This window comes from Ranitomeya imitator, chromosome 3 (assembly GCF_032444005.1).
Source record: "Ranitomeya imitator isolate aRanImi1 chromosome 3, aRanImi1.pri, whole genome shotgun sequence".
Classification (NCBI taxonomy): Eukaryota; Metazoa; Chordata; class Amphibia; order Anura; family Dendrobatidae; genus Ranitomeya; species Ranitomeya imitator.
This window is the reverse complement of record NC_091284.1, coordinates 819,860,900-819,871,163: the sequence shown is the minus strand read 5'-3', so window position 1 is coordinate 819,871,163 and position 10,264 is coordinate 819,860,900. Positions and strand designations below refer to the sequence as shown.

The following is a 10,264-nucleotide window of genomic DNA, read 5'->3' as shown; positions in this document are numbered from 1 at the left end:
GTATAATGTCCCTCTTCCTGGTATAATGTTCCCCATCATGGGGCCCTTCCTGGTATAATGTCCCCCTTTCTGGTATAATGTCCCCCATCCTAGGGCCCTTCCTAGTATAATGTCCCTCTTCCTGGTATAATGTTCCCCATACTGGGGCTCTTCCTGGTATAATGTCCCCCATCCTGGGGCCCTTCCTAGTATAATGTCCCTCTTCCTGGTATAATGTTCCCCATCCTGGGGCCCTTCCTGGTATAATGTCCCCCTTCCTGGTATAATGTCCCCCATCCTGGGGCCCTTCCTAGTATAATGTCCCTCTTCCTGGGATAATGTTCCCCATCCTGGGGCCCTTCCTGGTATAATGTTCCCCATCCTGGTATAATGTTCCCCATCCTGGGGCCCTTCCTAGTATAATGTCCCTCTTCCTGGGATAATGTTCCCCATCCTGGGGCCCTTCCTGGTATAATGTTCCCCATCCTGGTATAATGTTCCCCATCCTGGGGCCCTTCCTAGTATAATGTCCCTCTTCCTGGTATAATGTTCCCCATCCTGGGGCCCTTCCTGGTATGATGCCCCCCATCCTGGACCTCTTCCATTCTTCTCCAGCACATTGTAAAAATAAACAAATTATTTTCTTACATTCCCCCGCTCCCATGTGTAGCGTCGTCCCCTATAGCCGGCAGCTGTCTGCAGTACGCCGGCCATCGTGGGCAAGCTGACATCTGCTGCCGGCCTCTGAATAGCCGAGGCCATGTGTTGCTGTGCAGGGAGTCGGCAGATCTCTGCACTGACTGATTTCGGCTGAGTGTGTGTCACCAGGATCCCCTCCCGCACCGGCCCGGTTGCAATCACACCCTCATTACGCCCCTGGTTCGATCCAATTCTAACTTTGTAATTGGACAGGAAAAGCTTTGAAATTTATTTATTATTTCATATGTTGAGAATTTGAAAAAAAAAAAAATCATTGACAAATGAATGAGATTTCAGGCTGTTTTTGTCATTAGCGCTGCCTTTTTAAATTTATAATTTTTGGCCCTGGAGAGACTTGTCTGAAGGAAGCGTCGCCTTGTCGTGGCTGCTGGGCTCTTACTCATTGTCAAATTTGTGTGGAGTTCCTCAATGTTACAATATATTCTATATAGCAGTGATGCATTTCACACATTCAGTGTTTGCTGTATTTTTGGGATTTGTATGTACCTGTTCACAGTTCCTTTATTCTGTTTTGCAGGGTTATGGATTTTTATATATATACAAAGTGACAAGATTAGCTCTGCTACATGTGAGCAGGTTACATTGTAGCAGGCAGGGTGCGTTGTGCTGCTGCCTCCATTGTCCTCCCTTCTATCACAGCTATTGTCCCTCTTCATGCTCCCTGCCATCCCACAATACCAGGCGGCCCATGCCAGGGCACTATCACTTACCACACTCCACCCAGGGCTCTGATGTCAGCTGGAGCCCAGACCTCTGCCCTGCAGCCTCCTCCTCCCTGTAAGAAGGATCAGTGGCCATGAATGGGCAGCCTGTTACAGGCAGGATCACACCAGGCGGCTTCACCTAGGTAGCAGCCTGAGCCTGGTGCAAGGGATCAAGGGGGTTGCAGAAGTCTTGGATCCCCCCTATTTACCCGGGTACCTGGAATTTTTTTGAGGGTCCATGGGCGGTATATGGTAAGTACTGACTGCGAATTCCTCTTTTGCTCCTTTTCCACAATTGCGTTCTGCAAGGATTTGCTATAATCTCCTTACGAATCAGAGCGGCCTCATCAGCGCTGACACAAGGAATTCTTTCATTCTGGAGTGTAGAAGCCCCCTTGTCCTAAAACCATCCTGCGTACAATTACCCTATACAATGTGGTTGCTGGAGTTCATGAATCAGGTGGCTCAGGATGAGCAGGGCTATGCTTTCCTTTTTTTACGGGCGACCCTATTGAATTTCTCGGTGATACTGTAGATCTTGATGTAATGTAACGGAGCGATAGAAGTGGATTATTAGATACAGTGATACAATGTAGTGAATTGTTTTACTAAACGTATTTATTATTATTAATTGCTTTGATATTTTGTGAACAATCTCCAGTCTGTGATCCGCTCGTGGTATTTAAAGGGACCCTCTCCTTTTAATTATTTGATATTCCCACTATGGAGTCAGGAGGTAAGAATCGCTTTCCCTGATTGGTGGGATCATTGGACCCCGTTACTCTCCACAATCTTGTGATCAGAGGTGTCTTAAGCTAAATGTCAAAGGGGCATTGTGCTCATTAAAAGTGTTGGGGGATCACAGCTCCCGGACCCTCGAAGATGTAAACATGTATCTAAGACTACAGTATATGGGTCAGACCATATCTCATGTTCCTTGTGGCAAAGAAGCCGTCTAACCCCCCTTTTACACCTGGATTATTTCTATTGTCTCTTGAGTCTTAGGGGGGGATTCAATTTTCCGTATTTTGAAATCACTGTTGGTATGCAACTGAAACAAAACCACAGCTGTGAGATATGAGCTCTAAGCAAAATCTATAATGAGCCCCACCGACCACGTGCCATTGGGTCCCTTTGCCTCTGATAATATGGTTCCTGGCAGCAGGAGAGCTGCGTACCCCACTCATAGGTTAAATGCCTTTTAATCCCTGGTAATTGCATCTCTCCAGGGTCATTTAATAACGCTGCTGTAACCTGACTGCCCCTCGCCATGCTGTGTTACACAATGCCCTGCTGAACCCACAAAGCGTGACACACGCCACCTCGTAAATCATTCACGGCATTTGTGCGACGGGTCCGGACAATCTGGGACGTGTTTGTATTGAATTGTCAATTATTATTGATTCTCTATTTTATCTTCAGAGTTATCCCTTTAAATCTCTGCCCCTGATAATCATAAATATGAAGATACAAATCTAGCTGCCACTAGGGGGAGCTCACTGCATATATATTAGCACCAATATGATGAGCGTATGAGTGCTGGGGGTCCGGCTGCGGAGACCACCTCCACTGATCGAGGAACCCAGATTCCCCTGTGTTAATGGAGCGATAGTGAGCATGTGCAGAGAGTGAACGGTGCAGTGTCGCACATGCTTATTACCACTCTGTAGTTTCAAATGTTGCAAAACTGTATTGGAAAAAAAAGTTTTGGATTATCAGACTGTCTGGATTATTAGATGCCAGATTAAAGGAGTTTCCTTGCCCTTTCCCTTTAATGACAGTGACGGTGCAACTAGGGTGTCTAAGCAAGAAAAAGCGGTAAAGATTGAGTATTAAAAAGATTAAGGTGAGACTGTTGCTAAAGGTTCGGGGGGGATATTATTGCCCCCCTCCCCCCGCCCTGCAAAAATAAACCGTCCTCCACTGTGATCCGGTGAAACGTGATGTAAAAATGACAAAAGAAAACTTAAAAATGAACAAACAAAAAAACATAAACGAAAAAGTGAAAATGAACAATATGTTGGAAGCAAAACGAGGGAAAAGCCATGGAGCGATGGAAATCGCAGGATGGAGACGTCACTGATCTGTAAATAATGTAAAAAAAAAGGAAATAATATTATAAAACATCTTGATTTATTTTGTCAGGAGTCAGAACTGTGTCCAGAAATCCCAGCACCTCCAGCCTCGGGTACGATCAATAAGGTCGTTAATGGTTATCTAAGGAAGGTTCTGCCGCTGAATGCACTTGGGCAAATCATCAAGATCCTCTGCTGGCAGCTCCTGTGTAATCACTGGCCAATGACGTCCTAGATGTGCTCGATGGGAGACAAGTCCGGAGACACTGCAGCCATGGGAGACAAGTCCGGAGATGCTGCAGCCATGGGAGACAAGTTTGAAGACTCTGCAGCCATGGGAGACAAGTTTGAAGACTCTGCAGCCATGGTAGACAAGTCTGGAGAAACTGCAGCCATGGGAGACAAGTCCAGAGACTCTACAGCCACGGGAGACAAGTCCGGAGATGCTGCAGCCATGGGAGACAAGTCCGGAGACACTGCAGCCATGGGAGACAAGTCCGGAGATGCTGCAGCCATGGGAGACAAGTCCGGAGACACTGCAGCCATGGGAGACAAGTCCGGAGATGCTGCAGCCATGGGAGACAAGTTTGAAGACTCTGCAGCCATGGGAGACAAGTTTGAAGACTCTGCAGCCATGGTAGACAAGTCTGGAGAAACTGCAGCCATGGGAGACAAGTTCAGAGACTCTACAGCCACGGGAGACAAGTCCGGAGATGCTGCAGCCATGGGAGACAAGTCCGGAGATGCTGCAGCCATGGGAGACAAGTTCGGAGATGCTGCAGCCATGGGAAACAAGTCTGGAGACTCTGCAGCCATGGGAGACAAGTCCGGAGATGTTGCAGCCACGGGAGACAAGTCCGGAGACTCTGCAGCCACAGGAGACAAGTCCGGAGACTCTGCAGCCACGGGAGACAAGTCCGGAGACTCTGCAGCCATGGGAGACAAGTCCGGAGATGCTGCAGCCATGGGAGACAAGTCCAGAGACTCTGCAGCCATGGGAGACAAGTCCGGAGATGCTGCAGCCATGGGAGACAAGTCCGGAGATGCTGCAGCCATGGGAGACAAGTCTGGAGACTCTGCAGCCACGGGAGACAAGTCCGGAGATGCTGCAGCCATGGGAGACAAGTCTGGAGACTCTGCAGCCACGGGAGACAAGTCCGGAGACTCTGCAGCCACGGGAGACAAGTCCGGAGACTCTGCAGCCATGGGAGACAAGTCCGGAGACTCTGCAACCATGGGAGACAAGTCCGGAGACTCTGCAGCCATGGGAGACAAGTCTGGAGACTCTGCAGGCATGGGAGACAAGTCCAGAGACTCTGCAGCCATGGGAGATAAGTCCGGAGACTATGCAGCTGCGGCGCCCCCGGAGGCCGTGGGGTACTCGGATCTGGGCCCTTCTGTAGTCAATGAGGATGTTGATGAAATGGGGGGAAGGTCTTTAAAGGGATAATGTTCGTGACGCCACCTGTGGCATTCGGTCAGGGTGACCGACGCTGCCTAGGGGTCCGCTGGGGTGATGTTATGGCAGCTAGATGGTATACCTTCCCACAGGTGAAGTGTGTCCCCAGGGCTTCCCAGAGTGTAGATGGTGGATGATGTAAGGCGCAGAGAATAACGAGGACACAAGGTTGCAGTCTCTTTACCTTTACTGAAGGCTTCAGCATCCACAGTCCAGGGTAGGGACCACAGGGTAGGCAGAGTCCGGCCAGTCTGAAGGCAAATCCAGAGTCCCCTTATCCAGGTGGAATTCAATAGCCTTCCTCTAGCGCCTGGGCGTTGTAGTACCTCCCTGCTGAGCAACTCGGTAAGGTCCTCACAACTATTGTAGATGTTAAGTCTCTTCTCTCTGTCCCCCTGACGGATAGGACAAACCCGTATGACTGGTGGCCTGAGGCTTTTTATAGGGACCCTAGAGACGCCCCGGCCCCCACAAGTTGCCACCCTGTCTCCTGGGTAAATGGTCGGGCAGCTAACGTGGAATTAACTGTCCTGCCAGTCTCTGAAGTAACGGCATAGAGATCCTTACTCCCCCGGTGTTCTGGCTACCGGTACTGCACTTCAGAAGGAGGCAGCCTGCTTCTAGCTGGTCTCCCTCTGATATTCCTCTCCTTTTGCTATGACTTCGTTGCTCACTCACTGCAAACACAATTCCTTTCGTGTCCTTTCTTAGGATGCTGCCTGTTATGACCTGGTGGTTAAGAGGCCACACTGATATGACCTGGTGGCTAAAACGCAACATGGAGGGAGCTCTGAGAAGGTGGTATCTCTACTGACCGCAGTCCCTAATCCTAACAACACTAGAAATAGCCGTGGGATGTTCCTGATTCTCCCTAGAGAGTCACAGCCTAAGAAATAACTACCCCTAAAGAAGGAAATAGAAAGCTATCTTGCCTCAGAGAAAACCCCCAAAAGGAAAGATAGCCCCCCACAAATATTGACTGTGAATGGAGAGGGAAATGACGTACACAGAAATGAAATCAGAATTCAGCAAAGGAGGCCAATACTAAACTAGATAGACAGAGAGAAAAGGATACTGTGCGGTCAGTATAAAAAACTACAAAATCCACGCAGAGTTTACAAAAATGAACTCCACACCGACTCACGGTGTGGAGGGGCAAATCTGCTTTCCCAGAGCTTCCAGCTAGCCTGAATAAGACATAGTGACAAGCTGGACAAAAAGAGACATATTTGCAAAGCAATAGAGTCCAAACAAATGGACAAACAAAAACTAGCAAAAACTTATCTTTTGCAGACAAGGACTGGCCATATAAAAATTCCAAGGAGAGAACTAAATCCAACCAAGAACATTGACAGCAGGCATGGACTAAAGCCCAGAGCAGGTTTAAATAACAAACCCAGGCAAGGCGATTAGTGAAGGCAGCTGCTACAGCTACCTAAAGGAGCAGCAGTTCCACTCAAAACCACCAGAGGGAGCCCAAGGTCAGAACTCACAAAAATACCATTAGCAACCACAGGAGGGAGCTCCAGAATGGAATTCACAACAGTATCCCCCCCCTTGAGGAGGGGTCACCGAACCCTCACCAGAGCTCCCAGGCCGATCAGGACGAGCCAAATGGAAAGCACGAACCAAATCGGCAGCATGAACATTGGAGGCAACAACCCAAGAATTATCCTCCTGGCCATAACCCTTCCACTTGACCAGATACTGAAGCTTCCGCCTCGAAAAACGAGAACCCAAAATCTTCTCCACCACATATTCAAATTAACCCTCAACCAACACCGGAGCAGGAGGATCAACGGAGGGAACCATAGGTACCACATATCTCCGCAACAAGGACCTATGGAACACATTATGAATGGAAAAGGAAGCTGGAAGGGCCAAACGAAAAGACACTGGATTGATAATTTCAGAAATCTTAAAAGGCCCAATAAAGCGAGGCTTGAACTTAGGGGAAGAAACCTTCATAGGAACATGACGAGAAGACAACCAGACCGAATCACCAACACGAAGCCGGGGACCAACACACCGACGACGGTTAGCAAAATGCTGAGCCTTTTCCTGAGACAACATCAAATTGTCCACCACATGAGTCCAAATTTGCTGCAACCTGTCCACCACGGAATCCACACCAGGACAGTCAGAAGGCTCAAGCTGCCCTGAAGAAAAACGAGGATGAAAACCAAAGTTACAAAAGAAAGGCGAAACCAAGGTAGCAGAACTAGCCCGATTATTAAGGGCAAACTCGGCCAACGGCAAAAAGGTCACCCAATCATCCTGATCAGCAGACACAAAGCATCTCAAATAGGTTTCCAAGGTCTGATTGGTTCGCTCCGTTTGGCCATTTGTCTGAGGATGGAATGCTGAAGAAAAAGACAAATCAATGCCCATTCTAGCACAAAAGGACCGCCAAAACCTAAAAACGAACTGGGAACCTCTGTCAGACACAATATTCTCCGGAATACCATGCAAACGAACCACATGCTGAAAAAATAATGGAACCAAATCAGAGGAGGAAGGCAACTTAGGCAACGGCACCAAATGGACCATCTTAGAAAACCGGTCACAAACCACCCAGATGACAGACATCTTCTGAGAGACAGGAAGATCAGAAATAAAATCCATGGAAATATGCTTCCAGGGCCTCTCAGGAATAGGCAAAGGCAAAAGCAACCCGCTGGCACTGGAACAGCAAGGCTTAGCCCGAGCACAGGTCCCACAGGACTGCACAAACGAACGCACATCCCGCGACAAGGAAGGCCACCAAAAGGACCTAGCCACCAAATCTCTGGTACCGAAAATCCCAGGGTGACCAGCCAACACCGAACAATGAACCTCAGAAATTACCCTACTAGTCCATCTATCAGGAACAAACAATTTCTCCACAGGACAGCGGTCAGGTTTATCAGCCTGAAACTCCTGAAGTACCCACCGCAAATCAGGGGAGATGGCAGAAAGAATCACCCCCTCCTTGAGGATCCCAGGCGGCTCAAGAACTCCCGGAGAATCAGGCAAAAAACTCCTAGAAGGGGCATCAGCCTTCACATTCTTAGAACCCGGAATATACGAGACCACAAAATCAAAACGTGAGAAAAACAGAGACCACCGAGCCTGTCTAGGATTCAACCGCTTAGCAGACTCGAGGTAAATCAGATTCTTGTGATCAGTCAAGACCACCACGCGATGCTTTGCTCCCTCAAGCCAATGTCGCCACTCCTCAAATGCCCACTTCATAGCCAACAACTCCCGATTGCCGACATCATAATTACGCTCAGCAGGCGAAAACTTTCTGGAGAAGAAAGCACACGGTTTCATCAAAGAGCCATCAGAATTTCTCTGAGACAAAACGGCCCCTGCCCCAATCTCAGAAGCATCAACCTCAACCTGAAAAGGGAGAGAAACATCTGGCTGACGCAACACAGGGGCAGAAGTAAAACGACATTTAAGCTCCTGAAAGGCCTCAACAGCCGCAGAGGACCAATTCACCACATCAGCGCCCTTCCTCGTCAAATCGGTCAGAGGCTTCACCACACTAGAAAAATTAGCAATAAAGCGGCGATGAAAATTGGCAAAGCCCAAAAATTTCTGAAGGCTCTTTACAGATGTAGGTTGAGTCCAATCATGAATGGCCTGGACTTTAACAGGGTCCATTTCAATAGCCGGGGGTGAAAAAATGAAACCCAAAAAAGAAACCTTCTGAACTCCAAAGAGGCACTTAGACCCCTTCACAAACAACGCATTAGCACGAAGGACCTGAAATACCATCCTAACCTGCTTTACATGAGACTCCCAATCATCGGAGAAAACCAAAATATCATCCAAATACCCAATCATGAATTTATCCAGATAATTCCGGAAGATATCATGCATAAAGGACTGAAATACCGATGGAGCATTAGAGAGCCCGAATGGCATCACAAGATATTCAAAATGGCCTTCGGGTGTATTAAATGCTGTTTTCAATTTATCACCTTGTTTAATACGCACGAGATTATACGCCCCTCGAAGGTCGATTTTAGTAAACCAACTGGCACCCTTAATCCGAGCAAACAAATCAGAAAGTAAAGGTAAAGGGTACTGGAATTTGACAGTGATCTTATTGAGAAGGCGATAATCTATACAGGGTCTCAAGGAGCCATCCTTCTTGGCAACAAAAAAAAATCCCGCTCCCAACGGTGACGAAGACGGGCGAATATGCCCCTTCTCCAAGGACTCCTTTACATAACTCCGCATAGCGGCATGCTCTGGCACAGACAGATTGAAAAGTCGGCCCTTAGGGAACTTACAGCCAGGAATCAAATTAATGGCACAATCGCAGTCCCTATGAGGAGGCAGAGAACTGGACTTGGGCTCATCAAATACCTCCTGGAAATCCGACAAAAACTCAGGAACTTCAGAAGAAGGGGACGAGGAAATGGACATCTAAGGAATATCACTATGTATCCCCTGACAACCCCAACCAGTTACAGACATAGATCTCCAATCCAGCACTGGGTTATGTACCTGTAACCATGGAAAACCCAGCACAACAACATCATGTAAATTATGCAACACCAAAAAGCGAATATTTTCCTGATGTGCTGGAGCCATGCACATGGTTAACTGAATCCAATACTGAGGTTTATTCTTGGCCAATGGTGTAGCATCAATCCCCCTTAAGGGAATAGGATACTGCAAGGGCTCCAAGAAAAAACCACAGCGCCTGGCAAATTCTAAGTCCATTAAGTTCAGGGCAGCGCCAGAATCCACAAATGCCATAACAGAGAAGGACGACAATGAGCAAATCAGGGTAACAGACAAGAGAAATTTAGGCTGTATTGTACTAATGGTAACAGACCCAGGAACCCTCCTAGTACGCTTAGGGCAATCAGAAATAGCATGAGCAGAATCACCACAGTAAAAACACAGGCCATGCTGACGTCTGAATTTCTGTCTTTCTGCTCTAGTCAAAATCCTATCACATTGCATAGAGTCAGGACTTTGCTCAGAGGACACTGCCATATGGTGCACCACCTTGCGCTCACGCAAGCGCCGATCAATCTGAATGGCTAGAGACATAGATTCGCTCAAACCGGTAGGCGTAGGAAAGCCCACCATAACATCATTAAGGGTTTCAGAAAGACCTTTTCTGAAAATAGCAGCCAGAGCCTCTTCATTCCACTTAGTGAGCACAGACCATTTTCTAAATTTCTGGCAGTATAACTCTGCTGCTTCTTGACCCTGACACAGGGCCAACAGTGTTTTCTCAGCATGCTCTACTGAGTTAGGTTCGTCATACAACAATCCGAGCGCTTGAAAAAATGCATCCACACTCAACAATGCCGGAT

At 47.9% G+C, this 10,264-nt stretch overlaps 1 protein-coding gene across 1 annotated transcript in view; it reads left to right on the top strand.

Annotated features, from left to right (window-relative positions):
- Positions 1–1,523: 1,523 nt before the first annotated feature.
- The window catches only part of MYO7A (myosin VIIA), a 315,688-nt gene continuing 306,947 nt past the window's right edge, over positions 1,524–10,264 (top strand). The window contains exon 1 of the mRNA XM_069759369.1: positions 1,524–1,655. The gene's annotated coding sequence lies outside the window, so the exon portion shown is untranslated. The remainder of the gene's footprint in view (positions 1,656–10,264) is intronic.